The sequence below is a fragment of the Gopherus evgoodei genome, unplaced genomic scaffold (assembly GCF_007399415.2).
Source record: "Gopherus evgoodei ecotype Sinaloan lineage unplaced genomic scaffold, rGopEvg1_v1.p scaffold_34_arrow_ctg1, whole genome shotgun sequence".
In the NCBI taxonomy this organism is placed as follows: Eukaryota; Metazoa; Chordata; order Testudines; family Testudinidae; genus Gopherus; species Gopherus evgoodei.
The window spans coordinates 1,721,698-1,733,910 of record NW_022060016.1 but is presented as its reverse complement, the minus strand read 5'-3'; positions in this window follow the sequence as shown (position 1 = coordinate 1,733,910).

Below are 12,213 nucleotides of genomic sequence, written 5' to 3'. Positions count from 1 at the left end.
CTCTCCCCCTTCGGGGTGATGAATGAAACTTGGTGTATAGCTTGTGCTCAAGATGCAGCAGATTCCTGCCTAACCCATCAGCCAGTCTGGACTGCTCCACCCCATCTCTGCATCAGTCCGTCACCCTATGTGCCAGCCAACCAGTCTACAAAAACACTTCCTGTCCCAGCAACCCTCAACGCTGAGGTGTAACAAATCATCCACCCCATGCAGTCAGCAGAGTGTGGAAGGACGCTGGGAAGAAGGGGAAACCCCGGTGAAATTCCAGGGTGCCATCCAGACCAGTGAGGGGCAGTGTCACCCTCTGCCCTGCAACCCTAGGGGCCTCCCAATGCTTTGTAGTATGGCTTCCAAAGGGTCGCTCACAATCAGCCCGCCAGCAAGCAGGTCCCCCCCTGAGCATCTGGGTATAGCCACCCCTGGTCCAGCCCTCCAGTCCCAGCAGCCGGCCAGCAACACGCCTCCTGCCTCCTCTTTGCAGCGTGACCCCAACACCCTCCCGGTCCCGTGTTCTGCTGTGTCCAGCCCCCTCCCGGACAGTCCTCTCTCCGCTGGCCCTCTAGGACGATCGGTGCACTATCGCTTGCTGCCTTAAATGGAGTGACCCAGCCTATTCCCAGCTCCGGATCTATTCTGCTGAAAGACCAAACCAAGTTGATTTCAGGCCAAAGAGGGAGGTTTGACGTGAGGCCGGGCCACGAGGCACTCAGGTCAGGAAGGGTTAAAAGAAAAACAAACAGAAAAGGCTTTCTCCACTCGGGTCCAGGTGATGGCCCCAACCACCAGCGCGCCAGACACTCAGGCCAGGATCTGCTCCCTGGTCCAGGGGCTGGTTCTGTCTCCCTAGCTGAAAGAGAGCTGGGTGGGGAGCGATCATGGGGGCAGGGGTGGCTTTTCCCCTCGCTTTTACAGTCACCCATTGAAAAGCATCTTCCTGTGCGTATCCTAGGGAAAGTTCTTCCCAGCCGAGCGCAGGGAGGCCTGGAGTCCGGGGAGCAAGCGGGGTCCCACTGCTTCTTTTCACCTGCCTATGCTGAAATGCAGGTTTTCTTGGGTTGTCTTTCTTCCCCCTCTGGCTGGCTGAGGAGGCGGTTACAGCTTCCGTGCAAACTGCACCCACGTCCCTTTGGGTAAGCCAGGCCGGCTTGACCAGTTCCACCTAATGGGACTACGGGAGTTTGTACATGTGCCTTTAACATCATCGGCCGGCGGGGGTGCGGGGGATTTCATGGCTTTACGCACAAGGTTGCTAGGCACATTTCGCTGGGATTGTAGTGACCAGCCAGTGATTAGTTTCCAAGGCCTGTTTTGTGCAACAGGGTGTAGAGTGCAGGGGGGGGTAAATACAGGAGTGGGAATGCAGGGGGTGTGAATACAGGAGTGGGAATGCAGGAGTGAGAATGCAGGGATGGGAATGCAGGGGGTGTGAATACAGGAGTGGGAATGCAGGGGGTGTGAATACAGGAGTGTGAATGCAGGGGTGGGAATGCCGGGGGTGGGAATGCAGGAGTGGGAATGCATGGGGTGTGAATACAGGAGTGGGAATAAGGGGTGGGAATGCAGGGAGTGGGAATGCAGGAGTGGGAAAGCAGGGGTGGGAATGCAGGGGGTGTGAATACAGGGGTGGGAATGCAGGAGTGGGAATGCAGGAGTGGGAATACAGGGGGTGTGAATGCAGGGGTGGGAATGCAGGGGGTATGAATACAGGGGTAGGAATGCAGGAGTGGGAATACAGGAGTGGGAATGCAGGGGGTGTGAATACAGGAGAGGGAATGCAGGGGTGGCAATGCAGGGGTGTGAATACAGGAGTGGGAATACAGGGGGTGGGAATGCAGGGGTGTATTCCATCCCAGCCCGTGACTAGCACATGGCTTCCTTTGGGTCCTTAGACCTCCAGGCAGCTGGGCAGTGACACCCGCACCCCATACACCCCCCAGGCATGGTCTCTGACTAGTGCAACGGAACAGGAGCCTTCTGTCCCAGCCAAGAGTATCTACCAGTTCCAGATTTGCTCCCTAGTGCCCCCAAGTGTGCACTGCACCCGCTTGCTCCAGATTTACCCTTCTAGGGAAAGAACAGACCTGGGGCGGGGTCCATCGAACCCGTCTCCAATGGTGACAGCACTAGCTGCTGCAGAGGAAGGGATGTGATGGCCCCCAATACATACATGGGGGTGTAGATAGACAGATAGATAGATAGAGGGGGTGTACAGGGATAGATAGATAGGAGGATCCCACCCGCCTTGGGGGGCATGGACTGGAGGCAGGACCGGTGTAAGGAAGTTTCGTACCCTAGACGAAACTTCCACATTGCACCCCCCCCCCAGCTAACCCCCCCCCACGGCAGCTAACTCAGCCCCTGACCCGGGGAGCCCCCCCCCCCGCAGCAGCTACCCCCTACCGCAACAGCTAACTGCTCTCCCCCCCGTCCACTCACGGCAACTAACCCCGCCCAGGGAGACTCCCCCCCCCCGCCACGGCAGCTAACCCTGCCTGAGGAGACTTCTCCCCTCTCCCCCCGCCCCACGGCAGCTAACCCTGCCTCCACTCCGCCTCCTCCGCTGAGCACGCCGGCGCTGCTCTAATTCTCCCCGCCCAGGCTTGCGGCGCTGATAGGAGGAGACTTAGAGCTGGGCTGCGTGCTCAGCGAAGGAGGCAGAGTGGAGGTGAGCTGGGGCGGGGAGTGGTTCCCCTGTGCGCCCCCTCCCCCCCGGTTACTGCGGGTAGCCCTCCCTGCACGCCCCCCCCACCCAGCTCACCTCCACTCCACCTCCTCGCCTGAGGGGACTTTTAGGCGCCCCCAACCACTAGGCGCCCTACGCGGCCGCCTAGTTTGCCTAAATGGTTGCACCAGCCCTGACTGGAGGGGACAATCCCACCCTGACCCATGGCAGGAGTGTGGGGGTGGGGGGTGGATTCAAGGTGGATTTGGTCTGTCCAGCCTACACCCTGTGGGCACATTTACCGCCCCTTGCGGGCAGCGTGGGGTGCAGGTCGAGGAGCTGGTGCTGGGAATGAAGGGAGGGATTCCTTATGCAGCCTGCTGGAAACAGCCAGGGGATGCCGCTCTCATGGGCTCTGCTGTTCCCAGCTCACAGATTTCCCAGGCTGGAGCTGGGTTTGGGCATGGAAAACAGGAGAAGCAAAGGGCTCCCCTCCCAAGGGCTGGCTGGCCGAGCCCTGCCTGCCTCCGGCCTCCCCGGGCCGCAGAACGGAGTCTGCAATAGCCAGCCAAACCCAGCTCTGAGCTCACATGGGCCAGGGCTCCCGACATCAGCCACTTCCTGGCCCTGGCTGGGGATCGGACCTCGCCAGGGTCAGGGAGGTGAACTGGGAAATCCATGGGGGGGCCCAGGGCTGGGCTAGCAGGGGGCTGTGGGTTGGGGTTGAAGGGCACCGGTAGAGCTGGTGGCAGGGAGCCCGAGCTGGGCTAGCAGAGGGCTGCGGGTCAGACTCAGGATTGAGGCGCACTGGGCTGGGGTCACTTCCCCTTTCCAGGTGGCTCAGGGCTGGTGCAGACCCGAGTCCGGATTCTCCCAGCCTGGAGAGCCCCAGAAGGACCCTGCAGGCGGACAGCAGGCCCTGGACCCATTTTGCACTGCTCCATATCTAGTGCATAGTTTAATATGAGCTGGTGCATGTGCCAGCGTGTGCTTGTGCGTTTGCATGTGTTAGCATGTATGTTTGAATGTGTCTGTGCACACATTCCCGTGTACCTGCATGAGGGCACATGTGCTGATGTGCGCATGCAACATGCATGTGTTTGCGGGCCTGGGCCCATATTTGCACACGCGTGCGCTCAGGTATATTTGCACCAGCGTGCATTTGAGGGCGTTTGAATGTGTGTGTGCACGGGTGTTTGTGTGTGCATATGTCTATATGCACCTGCACGCACGCGTGTTACGTGCATGTGTTTGCACGTGTGCGTGCAGGTGTGTTGACATATATGCACGTGTGTGTACATTAGTGTGCACGGGACCACAGCACTGCCAACCCTGAGCAGCCCGATCTGTCTATGGGCAGGGAGGGAGAACCCCAATAGGACAGAGGGGCTGAGTGCTCCTTGGCCCCCACTTCCAACCCAGAAGGGGCCAGAGGAGGGCTCCCGCCCCCTCCCTAGTATGACACTCCATTTGGGGGTGGGGCCCTTCCAGGAAACGCAGGGGAGGAGAAATGGGGAGGTGTTTGGGGGAAGGGTCAGGAAATCACTTTCTTCCTACTGACTCATTCCCCGCAAGGCAAAGCAAAACAAACCTGGCCCAGCTGGGGCGGGGGGCTCAGGGGCATTCACTCTGGGGATTACGATAAGTAGCTGCACCTACGCCAACCAGCAGGCCCAATGGCCCCCGCAGAGCTGGGAAGGGAACCCAGCAGTCCTAGCCCAGCCCGCCACTCCCCCAATTTCTGGGTCAGCAGAAGGGGCTGTGGGGGAGGAGGCCCTCGCACTGAGGTGAGATAAACAAGGGGTCTATGCCTGAAAATGCATGGCCGGCCCCCACTGCACACCCCAGCCTGCCCCCCCCCATGCACCCCATCTACCTCACCATGCACCCATCTATCTCCTCAGGAACCCAGCCTCCCACCCACCCCCCGCCTATCCCCAGTCTGCCTCCCAGCCTGCCAGCCGCTGGAGTTAAAATATCACTGCTTCATAATTAGCTGATAATTGTTCATTAATCCCACGCACCCCAGTTCCTCTCTTGCATCTCACACACAAACCCTGTTCCCCCCTCTTTCATATGCACACCACACATTGGGCCCTTCACTCACACACACACACACACACACACACACCGTTCCCCCCTCTTTCCCATGCACACCACACATTGGCCCCTTCACTCACACACACACACACACACCGTTCCCCCCTCTTTCCCATGCACACCACACATTGGGCCCTTCACTCACACACATACACACACCGTTCCCCCCTCTTTCACATGCACACCACACATTGGCCCCTTCACTCACACACACACACACACACACACACACACACACACACACACACACACACACACACACCGTTCCCCCCTCTTTCCCATGCACACCACACATTGGTCCCTTCACTCACACACACACACACACACACACACACACACACCGTTCCCCCCTCTTTCACATGCACACCACACATTGGCCCCCTTCACTCTCACACACACACACACACACACACACACACACACACACACACACACACACACCGTTCCCCCCTCTTTCACATGCACACCACACATTGGCCCCCTTCACACACACACACACACACACACACACACACACACCCCGTTCCCCCCTCTTTCACATGCACACCACACATTGGTCCCTTCACTCACACACACACACACACACACACCGTTCCCCCCTCTTTCACATGCACACCACACATTGGCCCCCTTCACACACACACACACACACACACACACACACACACACACACACACACACACACACACACACACTCCCCCAACACCGGGGCTCACACAGTATTTGGGAAGACCCTCCCTCACAGGCAGGTCACCGCATCACTGCCCACCAGGGGTGTCCTTGCAGCTCCCTTTGAAACAAGGGGCCCTGGCCCTTGGAGGAGGCAGGAGGCCAAGGCAGACAGGCCCCAGTTTCCCCCGTCCCTATGGCCCTGCTCAGGTGGCTAGACAAGCCCCAGGTTGGCTAGCAGTTTGCACTGAGCGAGCTGATCTGGCCTTAATCTTGTCTGAATTTAAGGATCAGAACTGGAGGCCGAATGGTGCGTAATAGCAATGCAAACGTACAGCGCCTGGCACAATGGGGGCCAGGTCCATGACTGGGGTGCCTAGATTCTACCGTAATACACCTAAAAGCAATGCAAACATACAGCACCTGGCACAGTGGGGGCCAGGTCCATGACTGGGGTGCCTAGATTCTACTGTAATACACCTAATAGCAATACAAACGTACAGCGCCTGGCACAATGGGAGCTGGGTCCGTGACTGGGATGCCTAGATTCTACTGTAATACACCTAATAGCAATGCAAACGTACAGTACCTGGCACAATGGGGACCTGTTTCATGACTGGGATGCCTAGATTCTACCATAAAACACGTAATAGCAATGCACACCCACAATGCCTGGCACAATGGGGGCATGGTCCATTACCAGGGTGTCTAGATTCGACTGTAATACACCCAGTACCAATGCAAACATATAGCGCCTCGCACAGTGGGGTGGTGGCCTGTGCCTGTGAGACATCACAGCCCCCAGAACAGTACATGATCACGAATAACAATCACAGTCGTCACCGTCTAATGAGAACATCAGCGAGAAACCACCACGGAAGAGAGTGGAACAAAACGTGCCTCCCGTCAACTGCTGAATCAAGGTCACCGGGTTTGCAGCTGCCGCCGCACCCCAGCCCGTGACAACACCACCACTTTGGAAACAGAAAGAGAAAGAAGAGGCTACTCTCCGATCCCGCCTGCCCCCGTCCCATCGTGTGTCCTTCCCTCCCTGCTCCCACCTTTGGCCCATCTCCAGGGCACACTCAGAATTTCCCGACTTGGCTGCTCCCAGGGAGAAGACGCTGCAGCCAGGGGCTTCTGGGAGGAGGAGGCGTGTGGCCCGAAGGAGGAGGAGTGCAGCTGTTTGGGAATTAAAAGCTGACTCCTGGATCAGGGAGGGGAGTGGTGCTTATTGGTTAGAGCAGGGGGGCTGGAAGCCAGGACTCCTGGGTTCTATCCCCATATCTAGGAGGGGAGTGGGCTGTAGCGGTTAGAGCAGGGGTCTGGGAGCCAGGACTCCTGGGTTCTATCCCCATATCCAGGAGGGGAGTGGGCTGTAGAGGTTAGAGCAGGGGTCTGGGAGCCAGGACTCCTGGGCTCTTTCCCCAGCTCTGGGATGGGGTGTGGCATGTAAGGGGTTATAGATGGCACTTATTGGTCAGCACTCTGGGGCTGTGCTCCTGGCTCTGGGTGGGAGCGTAATTGGAGGCCAGGTCTCCTGGGTTCTACCGTTGTCTTTGCCCTCTGTGACCTTGGGCAAATCCCCTCCCCTGCTCTTGCCTCTGTTTCTCCTGCTGCGCAATGAGGCAGTGACCCAGCTTCTGGAGACTCTGCCACGACGCCAGCCTCACTCGTGTTGCCAGGGGACTTTGGAATCCTCACACGGAAGGTGCAAAGGACACACAGAGCGTCACCGTCACTATAGTAATAACCATGTGTTTTGTAAACACTAATTAAGCGTGTGCGCTGGAGTAATTACCCTGACTTAACAGATGGGGAAACCGAGGCATAGAGCAGGAACAGCACAGAATGAGTCAGTGGCACGGCTGGGATTTCTGGTTCCATGTGCTATTTGAGGTCACTAGAGTACGCTGCCTCCCTGAGCTGGAGAGAGAACCCAGGCGTCCTGGCTTCCAGCCCCCTGCTCTAACCATTAGACACCACTTGCTTCCCAGAGCTGGGATAGAACCTAGGTGTCCTGGCTCCCAGCCTCCCCCACAACCAACAGCCCGCATTCCCCTCCCCGAGCTGGGATGAGAACCCAGGAGTCCTGGCTCTCAGTCAAGGGGTCCACTCTCTAACTCTCCTGCTTCCGTCCTTCCACGTCCCCCAGCTTGGGAGACCCTCTGTCAGGTGCCTCAGTGTCCCCTTAAATCCAAGCACCCTTCGGGTGTGTCTCTGGCCATGGGCCTGCTGGGCCAATTGCTCACACACACACACACACACACACACACACACACACACACACACACACACACACACACACCCCGCCCAAGCTGCAGATCAGCTCAGCCCGCTGCCCCTAGCCTGGGCCCAGACTAGAGCACCTGGGAGCTACCGTAATAGCGCTAAAATGATACCACATCCCCCCCCCCCCCAATGGACCCCTGGTCTATAACTGGGGCTTTTCCATGCTACCACAATACATGTAATAGCCCCAGCCTCCAAATGCTAGCATCATCAGTTTCCAAGCATATACAGCTGCTTGGCTCCTGTCAGTCGCAGAGTCCCGGGACCCCTCAGCCCAGCCCTCACGCTGCACCCTGCAGTCATCTGGCGCTCAGCTCTGGGTCCACACGAGTCTCCAGGACCGCGGGGGCACAGCTTGGCCTAAGCCCTCCCCTCACCCTGATCCCAATCACAAAAACACATCGGGAGTTGAGATGTGAATGGAGTCTAGTGGTTAGAGCAAGGGGGCTGGGAGCCAGGACTCCTGGGTTCTCTCCTCAGCTCTGGGAGGGGAGTGGGATCTAGTGGTTAGAGCAGGGGGGCTGGGAGCCAGGACTCCTGGGTTCTCTCCTCAGCTCTGGGAAGGGAGTGGGGTCTAGTGGTTAGAGCAAGGGGGCTGAGAGCCAGGACTCCTGGGTTCTCTCCTCAGCTCTGGGAAGGGAGTGGGGTCTAGTGGTTAGAGCAAGGGGGCTGGGAGCCAGGACTCCTGGGTTCTCTCCTCAGCTCTGGGAAGGGAGTGGGGTCTAGTGGTTAGAGCAAGGGGGCTGGGAGCCAGGACTCCTGGGGTCTAACCCCAGTTCTGGGAGGGGAGTGGGATCTTGGGGAGGGGGAGGAGCTGGGAGCTAATGGTTAGAGTGGGGAGGCTCAGACCCAGGACTCTTGGGTTCTATCCCCAGCTTAGGGAGCACAGCGGAGTCCAGTGGTTAGCGCAGGGGAGTGGGCCTCACACTCACAATTGCTTGGTGTGCTGTTTACACTGTTCCTGACGTGCCCTGGGCACATTCCCAGCTCTCGTGCTGCCCTCTGCAGGCTGTCAGAGGCACTGGCCTTTGTCATCTAGAGGCCCTGGAAGCCTGGGGAGGGGGTCAGGGCTGCTTTCTGGGCCCGCCTGAGCTGCACATGCTGAGCCGGAGGGAGGCTGAGCCTGGCACAGCCAGGGCCTGTGTCATGAGGGGTGTGACGTGCTGTGGCTGAGCTGCAAAGGAAGAGCCCACGCTGACACGGCTCACACACAGACACCGCCACAACCACACACAGCTCACCAGGGCCAGCTTTATGCCGATTCCACCGATTCCCCAGAATCGGGTCCCGCTCCTGGGGTCTTGGGCAGCATTTCAGCGGTGGGGGGTCCTTCGGTGCTGTGGAAGACCTGGAGCGGACCCCCCCCACCCTCCCCCTGAAATGCTGCCAAAGCCCCAGACTGCCGCCGAGTATTCCAATCAGGCCTCGCGGGTCATTAAGCCGGCCCTGCAGCTCACAAGCACACACGGACACTGACGCAGCTGCACAGAGCTCACAAATACACTGACACACACGCATACTGCCACCACGACATGCAGCTGAGACACACACCGAGCTCACAAACACACACGGACAGTGACACAGCTGCGCAGAGCTCACAAATACACTGACACACACGCACACTGCCACCACGACATGCAGCTGAGACACACACCGAGCTCACAAGCACACACGGACACTGACGCAACTGCGCAGAGCTCACAAATACACTGACACACACGCACACTGCCACCACGACATGCAGCTGAGACACACACCGAGCTCACAAACACACACGGACACTGACACAGCTGCACAAAGGTCTCAAACACATTGACACACACACACTGCCACCACATGCAGCTGAGACACACACCGAGCTCACAAACACACACGGACACTGACGCAACTGCGCAGAGCTCACAAATACACTGACACACACGCACACTGTCACCACGACATGCAGCTGAGACACACACCGAGCTCACAAACACACACGGCCACCGACGCAGCTGCGCAGAGCTCACAAATACACTGACACACACGCACACTGCCACCACGACATGCAGCTGAGACACACACCGAGCTCACAAACACACACGGACACTGACGCACCTGCCCAGAGGTCTCAAACACATTGACACACACACAGAGCTAACACACACACATGCAGAGCTCACAATCAGAGACAACCACACAGAGCTCACAAAATCTCACAGCGCTTACACACACACAGAGCTAAAAAACCCAGACATACGCAAAGATAACAAGCTCACACACCTAACCGGGACACACTGAGCTAACACACACACACAGCTAACAACCCCACCCAACTCTCAGACACTCTCAGCTCCCCAGACACAGATTTCTCTCTCCCACCCACTCCCAAACAAACACAACACAACACATCCCTCCCCCCTCTTCCAAAGAAAGGCGGGGTTCACACCTCACCCACAGCAAACACACAGCCACCGCTCCCCACCCCTGCCCAGACTGCCACAGCGCCCTGCCACGCACATGCTATAACCCACAAACCCTCTCAGTGACGCACTGACTGGAGCGCCCGGAAACCCACCCCGCCGGCACACCTGTTCTCGCACGCACACCCAGTGCCTCGCTCACACCCCCTCGCACTCACACCTTGACAGTGCACACCCGTCCCACTTGCATTCTACAGTGCACACCCCCCGACAGCCCGAACTGAGCCGGAGAACAGCCCCAGGGGCCTTTACCAGGGCCCTGTATGGTGCCCTGGCCCAGTTCCCGCTTCCCTGGAGCTCAGAGGGGGCCTGGCCCATGCTCCGACGGTCCCCAGGAGGGGGGCAAGGCACAGGGGCGTGCCAGGGTTGCAGCATAGGGTGCTCCCGCTAAGAGGGGTCCCCTTTTCCCCACCCCCTGCTCCCCAGCTGTATCACCCTCTGCCCTCCCTCCCCCAGGGGGTCGCCGGCCAGCTCTGTGAGCCACAAACGGGCCATTCTGCAAAGCTGGGGGAGAGGGCTGGGTTGCAGGGGGCTGGGGAGGCAGGACTCTCGGGGGGAATCAAGGGGCTTCTCCCTCACCCCGCTTTGAGCCCCCTCTCCCCGCTGGCCAGACCGTCCCCACAGCAGGGGTGGGAAGAGGTTGCGTAAATCAGAAACAATGCAGAGAATTCCCCTCCTGCCGGGCAAAGAACAGGCTGTTCTCTGCGAGTTCATCCCTCAGCCTAGATCAGCCACTTCCCGCCCCTCCACCGCCCCCCCCGGCCACAAGCACAGCCCCCCCTTTCCTTTCCACCCCCACCTCTCCTCCCCCCACCCCCACCCCCGCACTCTCAGCTGGAGGGCTGAAAATCTGAACCAGGAAATGAGCTCAGAGGCTCACGCAGGAACTTCGGGGGAGGGGAGGTTGATTTTGGGTTTGCAAACAGCCCCCCCCACCCCTCCATCACTGCCAGGCAATGGAGGCTGGTGCAGCACAGGGCCAGTTACACCCAGTGGAGTGGTTAGAGCCGGGGGGTGGGTGTCAGGACTCCTGGGTTCTAGTCCAGTCCTGGGAGGGGAGTGGGGTTCAATGGTTAGAGCAAGGAGTGGGGACTGGCAGTCAGGAGACCTGGGTTCCATTCCCAGTTCTGGGAGGTGAAGAGTGGTCTAGTGGTTTAGAGCAGAGAGGTAACAGTCAGAACTCCTGGGTTCTTCTTCTGGCTGTGTGACCTTTCCCCTCCCTGTGCCTCAGTTTCCCCACCTATAAAATGAGGAGAATGCTACTGGCCCACATGCCAGGAGGCCAGGACAGGCCTCGTTAGTTATTAACATACAGCACAGAGAGGAAGGGTATGTGAATGAGATGAGCACCTGGCCTTTGCTCCCATGGACTCTCTCTAGGTTTACACATGGGTACACCTCAGATCAGGATCTGCCCTGGTGGAGTTAATCCAGCTTTCACACTGACATAAACAGGATCAGAAGCTATAGTCACTCCGCTGAGTCTTGTTCACACAAAGGCACAAATGAGATCAGAATCTGACCTGGTCTGCACTGAAGCTACTTGGGGAGTGACTCTAGATTTACACCACTGACTGTGATCAGAATCTGGCCCAGGCAGCACTGAAGCCAGTCGGGAAGTGACTCCGGATTTACATCACTGTGATCAGAATTTGGCCCAGGTGGCACTGAAGCCAGTCGGGGAGTGACTCCAGATTTACACCACTGACTGTGTAATCTGGCCTGGCCTGTCTCCGAGGCGGCTTGGCTCCTTGTTCCCGCCCTGCTGATGGGTTGGAGCTTGGCAGCTGGTTCCTGTTTCCAAGAGCTCACTACCCTTCCCGGGTTTGGCCACGCTGGCCTAGGACAGAGCGTTCCCTCTCTGCGAGGGGCTCATCCCTCCTTCCCTTCCCCCCCCACAGCCACAGGATGCAGCTTCCACCTCCCTGACCGCGACCAGCGGGAGCGGGGGCCCCTGGTTCCGAGGCTTCGGCACTAAAAATTCTGCTGTGATGCAACCTGCCTTTTTCAACCGCAGGAACCTGCCGAGA